The following is a 17320-nucleotide window of genomic DNA, read 5'->3' on the forward strand; positions in this document are numbered from 1 at the left end:
TGTGGAAAATAATCCTATGCTTGAAGAAATTAATGAATCACTGACTTGTGACCATTACACATGACCCGAGGCTAAAGTTCAGTCCTTTCTTCTCAGCTAATTCTACTTCTTCAGCTGGTCAGGGGGTCCTCACATTTCTTGCTAGTAAGTTGTGAGATTACCAGAACTATTAATGGATGCCCATTTTAACCGTGCCAAGAACAAGTTGCCAGTTCATGTAGCTGTAAAATTATTGACCTGGAAGAGACCGATGAGATCACCTGAGCTGCTAATCCCTTGCCCGGAGGCATGACCCCCACTGAAATGAGGCTCCCTCAGCAAAATGTTTGTATTTCTGGATAATACTAAAGAGAGAGAAGAAGGGAAAGAAAACACAGGTGCCGGTATTGTAATGTGAAGAACCTGTTGATCTTCCCAGAACCAATGCTCCCCTGCACCTCCAGATCAGGGAGTGGCTGGTTGAACAAGATCTGAGAGTCAGAGAACCAGGAAGCTAAGCTCAGGGATTCCTGATGCCTTGGCCCATAATCTGGGAAATGACTTCAGACCTTCCCTGTGTTGGAACATGAAGTTGTGACCACAAAAGATAAATATTAATGGATTTACACAGTGTAAGTGTTGGAAGAGTAGGTTCTATTTTCATTTTTTTAATACAACTTTTTTTTTTTTTTTTTTTTTTTAGAGAGAGAGAGAGCAGGGGAGGGACAGAGGGAGAGGGAGAGAGAGAATCCCAAGCAGACTCCATGCCCAGCCCAGAGACCTACGCGGGACTCAGTCTCATGACCCTGAGATCATGACATGAGCCGAAATCAAGAGTTGGATGCTTAACCCTCCTGAGCCACCCAGGTACCCCTTTAATACAACATTTTTAAGCAAAATCCCTAACAAAAGCCCAGCATGTAATAGAGGTCAGATTTGAAGTGGGCTAGTAGGACCAGAAGCCATACTTCTTTGTTCCTTCTTCCATCCTGCTCACAAGCCTCTGTGACAACTTGGACTCCACAGTGCACAGTTTGAAAACCACTCCTCACTTATACACATGAGGGAACTAATCTTTTTGTCAAAGATTACTTATTTGCAAAGCACAGAAACCTACTCAAAGTCGCTCAGGTAAAGGAGGAAAATATTGATAACATAAAGGGGACACTGATATAACCCACAGGTAGAGGGGATGACTTACCCTTCTGGGCCCTAGAGCTGGTCCCACAAGCCAGGATCTAAGTGCCTCTGCTTGTGCCTTCTCTGCAGACAGATGTCACAATGACGTGAAGTTAAAAGTGGGTTCTTGCCTTTTGTCTCAAATTTGGCAACTAGGCCCACAGCTGAGAACCAAAAGCGCTAAGTAATTCTCCTCATTTCAGTGGACAAGCAGCTGTGGGGTCAGATGGGGTTTGCCGAGACGTTCTTTTCAGCAGAACCAGCCCTACAACCACTCAACATCTCATCGCCAATACCTCTAAGAGGACAGAAGGAGGGGTGAGGGTCTCCTTTGGTCTGGGAAGAGAAACTATGCACACGTCTTACCTCACTTCACCTGAGCACAGAGTAAACTCTTCACCTTCTTTGCATCCTCAATGCACATGGACTTGGCTGGAAAAGACCTACAACAACCGCACTGACTAGCCCTGCTTGACACGGATCATTAACAAATGTTATGTGAACTCTCAACGCTGCTCTCAACTCTCAACCTATGACCTTTGTATATTTCCATAGGAAGTCTGTTTTTCCTATTGTTAAAACTGTATCACACCATCCCTCTGCTCCAACCAATAATAATCTCTCCTCCTACACTCCACTGGTACATTTTCTTTTTTTTTTTAGGAAGTAGATGTACTCAGAAGAGAACTGTCTCATCTTCTTAGAAATCTATCTACCAATATACACACACCTCGTGCCTTTATCCTCTGCTTGTTAAAGCGTTGTCCCTGTCCCTAAGGTCAACACTTCTGTTGCGGCGCCAAATCTCATCCCTTTTTCTACTCAAAAAACTTATAGACATCTTTCCTGTGTCATCAATTTACCTGTCTCCACTGTAGTATTCCCGTTAGGAAACAGTATTAAAAAACAAATAAATAAACTGGCTTGAACCAACGCCCCCCTCTAGTTCTTCACCCATTCCTCAGCAAACTTAAAGTTCCTCAAAAAACTTGCCTATTTTGATAGTAATTTATCTATTCAGCTTTCTTTAGATTAATATTTGTATGGTATATATTTTCCCATCCTATGACTTGCAACTTTCTGTTTTCCCTTATTTTTAGGTATGTGTTTTGAGAGCAATGCATATTTGCTGTTTTTTTATCCAGTCTGGTGACCTTTGCTTTTAATGATAGCATCTACGCCATATATATGTAACATAATTATTGAAACATTTGAACTTCTACCATTTTACTGTTTGCGCCCTATTACTTACCAGTTCTGTTCTAAATTTCTTTATTATATTACCTTCTTTCAGATTGAGATTATTAATTATTCCAGTTTTCCCCCTACAGCAGTTATACTTTTTTTTTTTTTACTATTTTTAGAAGTTACACTGGAGTACAGCATCACTGACTTAGCAAAATCTAACATTAATTGGCACTTTTACTTCTTACTGTTCAATGTATGAAACTTAAACCTTTTTATCTTCATTTAACCCTCTCTTGACATTGTTGTTGTATATTTTAATTCTACATATATTTAGGCCCATCAAGAATTATAACTATTGTTTTATACAGTCATTTACATTTATATGCATTTACCCTTTTGGTTGGTCTTTATTCTTTCCTGCATCCCCTAGGTTCCATCTGATTTCATTTTCCCATTACCTGAAAAAAAATCTTTAGTGTTCCTTCCAGGGCATAATACATGCCTACTGGAAAAAAATTTTTTTTTCATAAGGTGTTGGTCTGAAAATATCTTGATTACATCTTCATTATTGAAAGCTCTATTTTTAATGTTTAGAAATCTAGGTTGGAAATTTATTTTCTTTCAGAACTTTGTAGAAGTTCCATTGTTCTCATGAAAGAAGGGAAATCTCATTCTAACTCTTGGTTCATGAGGTTCCTGTGGCTACTTTATGATTTTTTTCTTTTTGTCTCAGTTTTCAATAGTTTTACTAAAATTAGGCTAAGTGTGGTTTTCCTTATAGTTATCCTAGTTAGGGTTGATAGTGTTTCTTGAAACTGTGGTTTGATATTCATCAACAGATTTGGAAAATTCTCAGTCAGTGTCTTTTCAAATATTGCTTATGTCCCATTTTCTCTCTCCTCTGCTTCTTTCCGGGCTCCAGTGACTCATGCCAATGTTCTCACTATATCTCCTATTTCATAACCTTCTTGCATTCGTTTTTTCTCTATACTTTATTCTGGTAATCACTTTTACTTATCTCCTAGCTCACAAGTACTCTCTTCAACTCTGCCTAATCAGTTATTAAGTCCCTCCATTGAGTTTTGGGGTGTGTGGGTTTTTTTAGTTTATTTATTTATTTATTTATTTATTTAAGTCATCTCTATACCCAACATGGGGCTTGAACTCACAAACCTGAGATCAAGAGTCACATGCTCTTCTGACTGAGCCAGTAAGGCAGTCCCCCCCCCTCCCACATCCATAGAGTTTTTCATTTCTGTTACCATGTACATTCAGTTTTAGAATTTCAGTTTGGTTTGTTTTCATGGCTTACAATTTTCTGTCAAATTTCCTAATCTGTCCTTAATCTCCTTGAGTGTAGTAAGAATCCTAAAGATAAGTTCATGATGCTCCTGTGAGTCTGTTTCTATTATTAAGGGTTTTCCCCACTTGGTTTTCACTCATGTCATTTTATCTCCTCATGTGACTGGGGTTATTTTATTGAGTGCAAGACACCATATATTAAGACATTGTGGAAATAATTTGAGGCCTTAAATGATATTATCTTACTCCAGAACAAATTTATGTTTCCTCTGGCAGGTAGTTAGGGACACTAACAATGTAAGATTTCCTTAATTCCATTTTAATAATTGAGTTTATTTGAAGCTGGGCTTCAGTTTCTGCCAGACTTGAATTACTTCTGATTCACATTTCTTCCATAGAGTTAGTTCTTTGGGATTTCAATGCAAAGCCTAGTGGAGGATGACTACCTAGCTCTCTCCCTTGGCATACTCTGGATTACATATTTTGTCCAAATAATCTCTTGAGGCTGTTAAAAATCCTGTTGAGTTTCTCAACCTCTCAGCTACCTATTCTCCTAATAAAAAAATAGATTTTGGTGCTGAGTTTGTCTCTTTGGGCTTCTTTCTACTTCCAAAACTTATTTTTCTTCACCACTTTGTTAGCTATCCAATACCTTCAGGCAAATAGTTTTTATAATGAGGCTTGTTTTTCTAGTGGTTCTCAGGATTGGAACATATAACTTAGGCAAGCCTTACTGGAAGCAGAAGTCCCTAGAGAGAGTTTACTGTTTCTGTGTCCTCTTCTTCCATTTTCTGTCGTTTATTCTGAACAGCTTTATCCCTCACTATTCCACTGCATCCTCTCTTGCAAGATCACCAAGTGATCAAGTTTCAGTCCTCATCTCATTGGCTCACCTCATCTCAGTAACATTTGACAAGTTTGATGACTCTCTCTTTCTTGAAACATTTTCTTTACTTGGCTTCTGAGCAACCATCCTCTCTCTCCTACATGCTTTCTCTGGTGCCTTTGCTGGCTCCTCTTCTTTTTCCCATCATCTTGGTTAGCAAGGCTAACTCCTTGGCCAGATCTCTGTCTACACCCACAGAATGGGTGATCTTCCTTCAACCCTATGGCCTTGTATAAAACATTGAAAGTATGTTGATGTGTCCCAAATTTATATTTTATTTCCAGCCTTGACCTTTCACCTGATCTCCAACTTATTACATTTAACTACCTTCTTGACAACTTTATTTGAACATCTAAAAAGCATCTCAAACATAAAATCCTAAAAGTAAAATCCAAGGTCTTTCCCATCTCCACCAGTTACTCAAGACAGACACTCAGGAGATATTTTTAGCACTGCTCTTTACCTCACATTCCACATCCAATTTATCAGCAAATTCTACTGGCTCAACTATCACAATATATTCTGCATCCAGCTGTGTCTCATTACTAAAATCATATTGGTCCAAGCCACGATAGTCATACTTGCTCTTTCCTCTTCCTGGAATTCTCTCCCTTTCCCATAAGTAAGTCTTTTACATCATTACATCTATGTTGGTATGTCATCTCTTTAGAGCGACCTTCCCTGACAATCCTGTCTAACATAGTTCTCTTTCCTTGCCACTCTCCTTTTCCTGGGCTTTATTTGTGTAGTTCTTCTTACTATCCAATGTTATATCTTTTATAGAAATACTTGTGTTTGTCTGGTCATCTGGTTCCCCCACTCATGAGAACAGAGACTGTGTCTTGTTCATGACAATATTCTCATGACCTGGAACAGAGCCTGGCACATAGCAGAAGCTCAATAAATACTTGCTGAATGAACCAACAAATGAATGCATGAATGAGGAACACAGTTGTATTATCAATAAATGGTTGAGATGGTGGTATTTAGGAAATAAAAATTATTTAGATGAATGGGTTCTCAAAGTATGGTCCATAGACCAATATTATCAGCATCACTTGGGAGCTTATTAAAACTGCAAATTCTGGAACACTCCCTCCAACCCCAGACCCACTGAGTCAGACACTGGAGGTGAAGAGAGCAATCCCTTCCAGAGATTCTGTTGCATAATCAGTTTGAGAACCCCTGGCTTCAGGGATAGGCCAAACCTGGCCCACTGCCTATTTTTATAAGTAAAGTTTTATTGAAACATAGTCACTCTCATATATTTATATACTGTCTAGGCTGTTTTTGCACTAAAACAGCAGTATTGAATAGTTGCAACAGAGACCTTATAGCCCAAAACACCTATAATATTTACTATCCGGCCCTTTGCAGAAAAAGTTTGATGACCTCCAGTTTAGATTAGCACCTTAACTGTGTGATGATGGCCATGTAAACTCATATATTTATATATCTATCTCTTTCCCACCTAAATGCCACTGAAATTAAAGAAAATCTATGATTAAAGAAGGATCCATAACAGAAAACAAGAAAAGGTGGTATCAGTGAAGCAGAAAACTTAAGGAATTTCCAATTCACAAACAGCATTTTGGGGAGATTAGGGGGAAGCTGATGAGATCAGCTTAACAGAGAAACAAGTGGGAGAAGCTGCAACACAAGATTCAAATAAAAGCTATTCCAAAAGGAAGCAAAAGTTCTTAAGAAAACCCTGGGTGAGTTTTACACTCTAAGCTAACCAAACCAAATCAGTCCTGGAGAAATCACTGGATGAGTCATTAAAGGACCAATCAGAGAATCTGGCCAGTGACCCTTTCACCCAAAGATCGAAACAGCTGGCTGTAGACCTCATTTATAAACAAAGCTAAAAGACTTTGGGAAAGGCTCCTGGCTTCAGTGCTGGGGACTGACAAGCAGAGTCCAGCAAGACATCCACAGTGGCAGCAGAGGACAGAAAGAAAAGGACATATGACTCAAACATTTGTACCAGGATAAACTGTCATGCACAGCTCTCCAAATTTGGATTTCTGGAATCAGAGACTCCCAGAGTAGCTCCTGGCACTGGAGAAGCAGAACTATGTTCAAGGTAAGGATGGGAAGTCCACTTTTACTAAGTGGACAAGCTACAAACCCACTATTGTAGGTCAAATTGTATGTCTCAAAAAGATATGTTGAAGTCCCAAACCCTAGTAGCTCAGAATGTGACTTTACTTGGAACTAGATCATGGCAGATACCATTAGTTAAGATGAAGTTGTAATGGAGTATGGTGGAGCCTTTAATCCAATATGATTAGTGTCCTTATAAGAAGAAGAGAGAGATATAGAGACAAGAAGGTCATGTGAAGACATAAAGATACACGGATACAGAGGGAAGACCACCATGTGAAGACAGAGGCAGAGGCTAGAGTTATGCGGCTGTAAGCCAAAGCACTCCTGGGGCCACCAGAAGACAGAAGACATAAAGATGGATTTGCCCATAGGGGCTTTAGAGATTGCATGGCCTTGCCAACACCTTGATTTTGGATGCTTAGTCTCTAGGACTGTGGGAGAATAAATTCCTCTTTTTAAAAGCCACTCAATTTGGGGTACTTTGTTAGGGCAACCTCAGAAATTAAATCGCCAGCCCTCTGGGCCACACATTCCACTGTGCTCCCCCATTATCACCCAAAGTGGAACCTGCATTCATAGACAAGTAAACGGGGATTCTCATTAGGCCAAGGACATAGACCCTCACCAACAATAAAAACAGATAATCATCACCAAATATTTGAGAAAAATTAACATCATTAGAAAGGATCATCTGATTCAAATAACAGAATAAATAAAACCTACAGAAAATTAATGGAGGCAACAGAATATGACTTTAAAATAAGTATATTTTTGGAGAGATCTAAGAAGATACTACATTCATTAGCAAACACATGACTGCTAAACAGAAACAACTGGAATTCTTGGGCATCAGATCTTCACCACAAAAAATTTTTTTTTAATTTTATGCTGCATAGCACAATATTGTATATTTATCAGGTCAGGAAAAAAGCATGCAGAGAAGACAACAAAATATATTTTGGCATGCAAAACTACATGCATAGTTAAGAACATATATCAAACATCTTAAATGGAAACAGTGGTAGGGAGAATGGGAATGCAAATCAGGGAGGAAGTTTTGAAAAACAAATAAAATAAGACTGTTACATGAACAAATGATAATGTTGTGCTGTGAACTAAGGTGTTATAATTAAGCCAACTGTCTACACTAGGGATTCAAAAAGGAAAATAATTAAATATTAGTGGAAAATTGGAATTCCAAAATAGATATAATTGAAGATTAATTTATAGGACTATAAGACTAAACTGAAGAATTCCTCCAGAAAGTAGTGCAGAAGAAAAAAATTCATGGAATGGAAAATGTTCAAGAAAAGTTAAGGTACTTGGAAAAGGGACCTAGGTGATTTCAAATACCTCTTGTGTAAGTTTCAGAAGGATGGAATGGAAACAATTAAAAAGAAAATAAATAATAAAAGACAATTTTCTGGAGCTAGAGAAGGGCACTAGACTTCAGATCAAAGGGCTCCCTAAGTTGAATTAGGATGTGGGGGAGTATGGGAATCCACACCTATACAATCTTGGTGAAATTTCAGGCCACCAAGGATAAGGAAGAAAAAAAAATCCCCAAAAAGAGAAAAAAATCAGACTATTCACTTTAGAAAAAAAATTTCTAAGTTCTAAGCAATTGAGCAGAGAGTAGGTAGTTATGTGCATCCCTAAAATTTGGCTCTAGACAAAAGCTGGGTAGTAGATGGTATTACTAGAAGGGGTGTCATTAATAATGAGCTAAGGATACTAAAATTATTACTTTCCTCATAAAGCCTCATGTTCTGACAGGAACAAGGCAATTATAATTCTGGTCCTTTCTATAAATGAACTGGTGCCAAAATATCAATGCACCATCACCGAACTTTTTATGTAAAACTGGCCTAACATCCATCTCACAAAAGAAGCAGAGTTTATAAGATCACATTCTAATCTCTACATATCCACAATCCAAAATAATTTCTGTAAACTCTAATAAGTAGTATAATTTCGTGTCATAAATCCTCCATGAAGTCCCCCATTTTGCAGACGACACTGAGGCCAGAGAGAGGAGACTCTTCCAGAGTCACACTTGTAAGTGGCAGAACAAGGCCTGAGACCCAGAGCTCCCGACGTTGTAACCACTGTGTCATGCGGAGAGCTTAGCACTGATCCTTCTACACTCTTGTGTTTGCTCTCCTCTGGGATAAAGGATGGGCATTTGTGTCATTGGGTTGGCAGAGTCCAGAGACTCAAAACAAAGCAAATTTCCCTGTCTTTTGCAGAAATCCTCAGCAAAGCTCTCCACTCAGAGGCAGGAAATCTGAGTTTACTTCAGGTTACCAGATGAGGGAGGTGCGTAATAGTGCTGGGAAAACAGCCATCTGAAAACCCATGTCTAGGCATTGTTTAATGACTACTAATAATTCTTCTTTCTATTGAGACAGAAGGCTAGAAACAGTCTGACACCCCCATTAATCACCACCATAACTTCCTGACTCATCTCAGTTTTTCAGATCCCTGGGCCTCGTAGGTAAAATTTAAAAAATAACTCTGGCAATCATTCCTCCTCCAAAGTAACCCCAGAATAATCAGTAAAATCCCATGGACTAGTCACAATAGCGAGTTATGCTTACAAATTAAGAGGCACCATTTCTTCCTTTTAAAAATTTGTTTTTTTCCTAATCATCCAAAAAGCAAATCTAATGTGAAATTTATTAAATACTGCTTTAAAAACCTGAAATTCAAATAAAAAATAGCCTATTAATGTCTAACTTTTCCATACCTACTAGAGTTTCCTAAATCTATATTACACAGGCTATAAAATGAAATCTTGTCTTTATCTAAAGAAGTCAAATATAGTCTTCCTGAATTTTCTTTGAGGTCAATTGTTTTAATATAGACCAGTATTTTACCTGCTTTTCCTATCTCTGTTAGTCAATCCCAAACCACGTTCCCTTCCACATAACAGTCCTTTGAAAAAATCTATCATTTTGTTCTTTTCAGAGAATAAGACAGAAACTGTGACTAATTCATAAGGAGACGTCAGTGAAAACCAAAGTTATTTCAAGTTTTCACTACATTTGTGCAATGTCACCAGTAAAAGGAGAATGGCTTTCCAGACAATTTTCTGGAAGGAAAATATGAGTGGGAAATACACCAAGCTTGTAGAGTTAAACAATCCCAAGGTAGAAATCACTTTTCTCCTTGGCAACCAAATGCTTGATTTTCATAGTTCAACATATAATTTTAAACTAGGGCAACCAGATTTGCAACATGAAAACTGGAATTTTATTATTAAATGACACCAGGATACTGCACAAATCATACCAAAAGAAACAGCAAAACATTTTTAAAACAGTCTTTTACAATGAATGCTCAGGAATCTTCTCCCTGAGGTAACTATAGAAAAAAAAGAACATTTTGTCTGCTGAGGGCTCAGCTAAATTTGTTCCATAAAAGCTGATGGGATCTATTTCTCACTTCTAAGGGGATAGAGAAGGAAGAATGTACATTGTCTTTAAGAACATCCAGAATGTGGGGGCGCCTGGGTGGCTCAGTTGTTAAGCGTCGATCCCAGGGTCCTGGGATCGAGCCCCATGTCTGGCTCCTGGCTCAGTGGGGAGCCTGCTTCTCCCTCTCCCACTTCCCCTGCTTGTGTTCCCTCTCTCGCTGTGTCTCTATCTGTCAAATAAATAAATAAAATCTTTAAAAAGAAAAATCCAGAATGCGGCCAAAATTCTGCCTCCCACTTGGGCATTCTGCCTTTATCCTGAAAGATAATATCTTTGTGTTATAATAGCTGATGGTAAAACAAACTGTTAACAAAAGGAGGGAGGCTGGAGAGACAGAAGGAAAGGAAAATTATGATTCTAACAGAGCCACAATACTTTCTTGGTTTGTGTTTATTTATACAAACAGAATTAAAAAGTCAAATAGCCCTGTTAGCCAGGTACGGTGTAGTTAGAAATGACTGACTGGGAATTCCCCTGCTTTCATTAAACAATTGATGAGTGAATATTCCATCAGCTTGGTCTTTTTAACATTCCTAGATGGCATAAGAAAACCTTAAAATGGTAAGTGTGTTTCCAGTGATGAACAATTCTCCTGTGTGGTTTTAGAAAAATCATTAAAATTATCAATGCTTTTGCTAATCCTTCTACACTTGCCAAAACAAGTATTTTTAAAGAAAGGCTCTATTTTTTGTTAAAACATTCAACTGGATGCAGGGAAAGTACATAATAAATCTCTAGGGTCGGCATCTACCAAATCATGCAGGCATAAGAGATTTTTCCAGAATTGAAAGAAAAAAGCACTCGGCGACTCCAAGGTGTGGCTGAAAGGAGATGGGAGAAAGAGGCAAGAATCTGATGGACCTGCTTTCTTTGCATTGTCCCACTTCCTTGTTTTCTGTGCTGCACAAACACTATTAAATATCAAGATTTGGTTTCTCCTGAATAAGATACTTAATAAAGAACCATGTTAGCCCTTTCAAGCCCATAAATGCCTTTTAAGTGTTCACAGAATTTTACAACAATTTGATGAAAAAATGTAGCTTGCATAAATTTTATCACTACAAATACTTTTAACTATTAGTAAAGGAGCTCAGCGATGCTGCATACTAAATACATAGGATTTGCTATTTAAATTTGTAAGCTAAGAGGAATCCTAGCAATTGTCTAGTCTAACTTCCTTGTTCTACATTTCTGTTTTATTGTCCCCAAGCTATGTATTGTATTTGCTTCAGGATTATGTTAGAGAAAAGGAGAAATGCTTTTGGAAACGAGGACTAGATGATAACCCTTTTTTAAGGGAAAAGAAAATTAAGGGAGGAGGGAATTTAAGTGTATTGGACACTATAGGAAAGATATTTATGGGGCATAAAATCATTTCTGATGGAAAGAACACATATGAGGTTCAGTTTGCTGGAGTACCTTTTGGTTTCCTCTTTTTTTAAATTATTATTATTTTGTGAGAAGGCCAGTTTTATACAGCATAGAATCAAGTACGAGTGGAGATAAAGTATTTCGCAAAGTTAAGAGATGTGACCATGAGTCCCCTGATCCTGGTTTCAGCCTGCCTACTAAACTGGGTAGGTGCTCCAACAGAGATTATAATTCACCTGAAGCAACAGTGAAAAACAAGGAGAAAACTGTTAAGAGCTCTATGGTAGGAGCTCAGTTAAGCATCCGCTCTTGATTTCAGCTCAGGTCAAGATCTCAAGATGGTGAGATCGAATCCTGCGTCCAGGGAGTCTGCTTGAGATTCTCTCCCTCTCCCTCCCTGTCTGCCTCTCCCCATTAACTCAAGCATTCTCTCTCACTTTCTCTCTCTCTCAAAAACAAAGAAGTGATTTTAGATGCCGTATTATTATAATAAGTCCAGTCTCCAACATCCTTAATAAGGAATCAAACTGACAGAGAACTCACTATTTTGTGAGACAGTCTACTTTGTTTTTCTAAATACCAGCCATTGTGCATAAAACTGCTATTCAGAGTTTAAACCTGACATAAATTCCTTATCTCCTCCTGTTCATCTTGCACAACAATAACAAATCCTCCTTCCAGATATTGTTACATCTGTTAACGATATAACCATTTTGTCAAACTTAAAAACTTTGTGTTCTCTTACAACTAAAAGTCCAACCAATTACCAAGTCTTGTTGATTCCGTTTTGGAATCTGTAGCTTCCAGTTTCAGGTACAAGATACCAGCACGTCTGCTGCATACTCATGTATCACAAAGACCAGCCCTACTACAATATGGAAGGAGACTACGCAAGGATATGAATATCAAGAGGGAACGCTGAGGACCATCTTGGAATCTGGCTAGCACACAATGTGACGGGAAAGATGACCACTGACAATGTTAGGATCCCTGGGGAAGAGGGTATTTATCCTGATCAATCTAGCAGAAAAAATTCTAGAGATAACACTAATTGGCTCAATTTAGATCATATGCCCATCCATGAACCAATAATTATGACCTTTAGGAATAGACTCTCGTAGTCAAGTAGATCAGGGTCCTGTGCCTACCTGTGGCTCTTGGGGGGAAATGGTGCCATCTCCACCTGACCCACTGAATCAGAAAGAAAGACATGCTAAACAGAAAAACATCATGATGTCCTCTGTTCTACCTCACACCTGATGCTTCACTAAGTCTTCTAAACATCCACATATCACCTTGTCTCTTTGCCCTCCTTTTCAAATGGCACAAGGCTGACAAAGTACTCTTTCTAAAAACTCAACTTGGATCAAGCTTTTTCTTTTATCAAAATCTTCCCCAAATACCTCCTCACTGCTTACAAAATCAATCCTTAGTCTTAATCTGGCATTCACAGTATTCCACCATCTCACCCCAAATTCCTTTTTTAGTCTAATCTATAATTTTTCACCTCTCGGTAAAACCAATTTACTCGCTCTCCTCCAAAAATGGCTTTGTCTCCACGGTCTCGCTCACACTGTTCATATCTTTTATTCTCCAAGAAAGCCTTTTTCTCCCTTCTTCCATTATTCAAAGTCCACTCATTCTATAAAGTACAACTCAAAGTTTACTTTCATATAATTTTCCTTAGTCATCCTAGCACAGAGGAACTCCTCTCTTCTTTCTCATGATAATATTTTTGTTGTATTATTGTTTGACAAATATGATGTACAGCTTTATTCTTTTCTTTCTTTTTTTTTTTTTTTTTAGTGGGGGTGAGGGGCAGAAGGAGAGGGAGAGAGAGAATCTTAAGCAGGCTCCATGCCCAGTGCAGAGCCCGATGAGAGGCTCGATCCCAGGACCCTGAGATCACAACCTGAGCTGAGTTGAACACTCAACCCACTAGCCACCCAGGTGCCCCTATACTGGCTTTATTTTATCATGAATTCATATTTCAATAAATAACACACACTATCTACCTATACCTACCTATCCGGATTGTAAACTTCTTAAAGGCAAGGATTATGGCTTCTATTTCTTTTCAGTGAATGTAAGGCTTAGGTTACAATTAATAAGCATCTGTCTATTTGATTTTGATCATACAGCCCTGCAGATTTGTAGATATGAAAGTCTTTAACCCAGTTTAGGAATTTGACTCTCTGATCAATGTACACATTAAGGAAAAATGCCAAGTTTCTATTGACTTTTTAGTTACCATACACTGACACTCATATATTTTTTAATCCAGTCAACACAATTAGCTTCAAACTCCACACTCAAGGAAGAGCTGAGTACACATCTAAAAAGATGTGTACTTTCGGGCGCCTGGGTGGCTCAGTTGGTTAAGCGACTGCCTTCGGCTCAGGTCATGATCCTGGAGTCCCGGGATCGAGTCCCGCATCGGGCTCCCTGCTCAGCAGGGAGTCTGCTTCTCCCTCTGACCCTCCCCCCTCTCATGTGCTCTCTCTCGCTCTCTCATTCTCTCTCTCAAATAAATAAATAAATAAAAAGATGTGTACTTTCTGCTACATTATCTACAGAAAATGAATCTCAACCTTCTAAAACAAATTGAATTGCTGATGCAATAATCTAGATGATTTTAACCAACAGTTAAATACGGCTACACCAATCTAGTTATCTTCAATGATTAGATTTACTACATACTGCTACGTCACTTTTCAAGGAGCCTCTTTGGACCAGAGCACAGTCAATGCATGTTGCTTCCAGGAAGTCATTTCTGAAAGAATTTGGCTGTTTATGCTTTGGCCAGAATTATTTGAATTTTGGCTTGCAATCTCTATTTTGCTTTCCTCACAGAAACATGTACTCACAGCATCCTGGTAACGCCCCACCAAAAGAAAATGAATACTCCTTCATCATGAAAAGACAAGAGCTCTTCCAGGTAGACCCTTGACACGTACTCTAAATGCAGTGAACCCACCCCTCATTTCATCCTTACCAAGTGTCTAATAAGACAAGACAATGTTCTAGGTATTATGAAAAACACTGTGCTAGGTTTTGCAGACCTACAAAATCATCCAAAGTTTACTCCAGTAAGAGAAGTGATACCAAATAATGAGCATGCTCTACATCAGTAATAGGATAAGTGCCATATGTAATGAGAGGAGAAACCTCAAGGGAGGTTTCATAAAGGAAAGGAATCAAGCCAGTGGATCATTAGTAGAGATGGGTCATTTAGTAGTCTCACCAGTGGATAGAACTGCAAATGACATATTGTAGACCAATAAGATGTAAAAAGAGAGCTTACACAAGGGTGTAGTAAGTAAAAGAAGCTAGGGAATTTGGAACAACCCTAGAGAAGAGTTCTAATAGTCTATGTTTTATCCTATAGACAACGGAGATTATCGAAAGTTTTGGAGCACCTGCAAAATAGTGTTTTAATATCAAAGTGAGAAATAATTAAGTCACTAAAATAATTTTCAAAGAAAAAGAAATAGACAGCTAAAAACAGAATCTTTTTCAATAAAAATCACAGATAGCTTAAAAAGGAATTAATAAAAGTCAGAGTCTACATGATGAGTAGGAAGCATAGATTCTAACATTATAGTGGTTGGACCATAAAAAGTAATAATATTATGTAACTGAAATAATTTAGTACTTTCATTCACATTTCATGCTTTTTCCTGATTATAAAACAATCCATATTCACTGCCTAGAAAAAATCCTTAGAAATTTTAACTCTGTAAAATATTACTGGAAACCTGGTATGAAGGAAAATTTAAAGGAAAAATTTAAAAGCTCTGTGATATAAAAGGGACATATCAAAAATCTTTGCTCTAAAATGCAAATACATTGTTTTTAGGGAAAACTTCATTCAAAACCTATTTACAGATACTTTTGACATGGTTATATCAAACTTTTATCTAGTTTATCTGTTTTTAGCACTTTGGATACAACAACTTAGAGAAGTTTTACTGCTAGGGGCTGGCATATTAATAACACCAGAAAATTAAAGCTCATGTTGAGAATAGAGATCAAAAAAACATGAAAAATTTACACTCACTAGTTAGCGTAGTCCCCTTAAGTATAAAACAAACAGCTACTTGCGTCTAAAATTATTGTAATTATAACAAAGTAATTTACATTCTTAATGACCTTGCATCATGAAGAAAACATAAAATTACATAGCACTTAATATGTTTATTACAGTTTGAGAGATGACTATCAAGCATAATTTTTTTAAAAACTTTTGGACTTAAAAGAGAAATTTTCGATTATTTAAATAATTTCATAATTACTCAAAATGATAAGCTGTGATAATAATAGCTTGGGAAAGTTGTCTATTACAACATTTTAACAATTAGAAAAATATAAAATATTAAAGTAAATGATAAGATAACATGAAAGTTGCAATTATACTAAAAGTCAATATGATTCTAATGACCTGTGGAAACAACTGGAATACAAGGAATACAATATAGAAGTCACTATCTCAAGAAGTTTTTAACAGTATTTTTCAGTCAGAATGCCACCACACTTTAAAGGAGCACTTCTTACTGAATCCTAATCCCTTTCTAGCCAAAAGTTAAAGCATGAGTTGGAAAGTTATGGATACAAAATAATTGAGGGATTTAATAAAATCATTATGCCTCTTAATAGGTTCATTATAGCTAGAAATTCAGGTTAGCAAAAGTCAAACAGGAAAAACAAGGATTTTAAAAGTTGGTATAAGATGAGAAATGCTAACTGAAATATTTATTGTACCTATTTTATGTTTGTGGCTCTACACATTTCTAATTTTTCCTGCCTAAACTTTTCCTCTTTGAGTAATTCATTCTGGCATTCAACTTTTCCCAACGGAGTCTATGTGCTTTGAAGGAAAATGACCTCTTCCCCAGCTACAGGGGTGAACTCTGGATCAAACCATACCTGAAACTCTCACCTATTGGATTTTTCTTTTTTTTTTAAGTTTTTTTTTTAATTTTACTATGTTATGTTAATCATCATACATTACATCATTAGTTTTTGATGTAGTGTTCCATGATTCATTGTTTGCGTATAACACCCAGTGCTCCATTCAGTATGTGCCCTCTTTAATACCCAACACCAGGCTAACCCATACCCCCACCCCCTCCCCTCTAGAACCCTCAGTTTGTTTCTCAGAGTCCATAGTCTCTCATGGTTCGTCTCCCCCTCCGATTTCCCCCCCTTCATTTTTCCCTTCCTGCTATCTTTTTTTTTCCCTAGAATTAGATTTTTATTTTTTTTTAATTTTTTATTGTTATGTTATCACCATACATTACATCATTAGTTTTAGATGTAGTGTTCCATGATTCATTGTTTGTGCATAACACCCACTGCTCCATGCAGAATGTGCCCTCTTTAATACCCATCACCAGGCTAACCCATCCTCCCACCCCCCTCCCCTCTAGAACCTCAGTTTGTTTTTCAGAGTCCATCGTCTCTCATGGTTCGTCTCCCCCTCTGATTTCCCCCCATTCATTCTTTCCCTCCTGCTATCTTCTTCTTCTTCTTTTTTTTTTTTTAACATATAAGGTATTATTTGTTTCAGAGGTACAGGTCTGTGATTCAACAGTCTTACACAATTCACAGCGCTCACCATAGCACATACCCTCCCCAATCTTTTTTTTTTTAAGTTTTGTTTATTTATCAGAGAGCGAGAGAGCACAAGCAGAGGGAGAGGCAGAGGCAGAGGGAGAAGCAGGCCTCCCACCGAGCAGGGAGCCCAATGCAGAACTCGATTCCAGGGCCCTGGGACCATGACCTGAGCTGAAGGCAGACACTTAACCAGCTGAGCCACCAGGCATCC

Source organism: Halichoerus grypus, chromosome 12 (assembly GCF_964656455.1).
Source record: "Halichoerus grypus chromosome 12, mHalGry1.hap1.1, whole genome shotgun sequence".
NCBI classification, from domain to species: Eukaryota; Metazoa; Chordata; class Mammalia; order Carnivora; family Phocidae; genus Halichoerus; species Halichoerus grypus.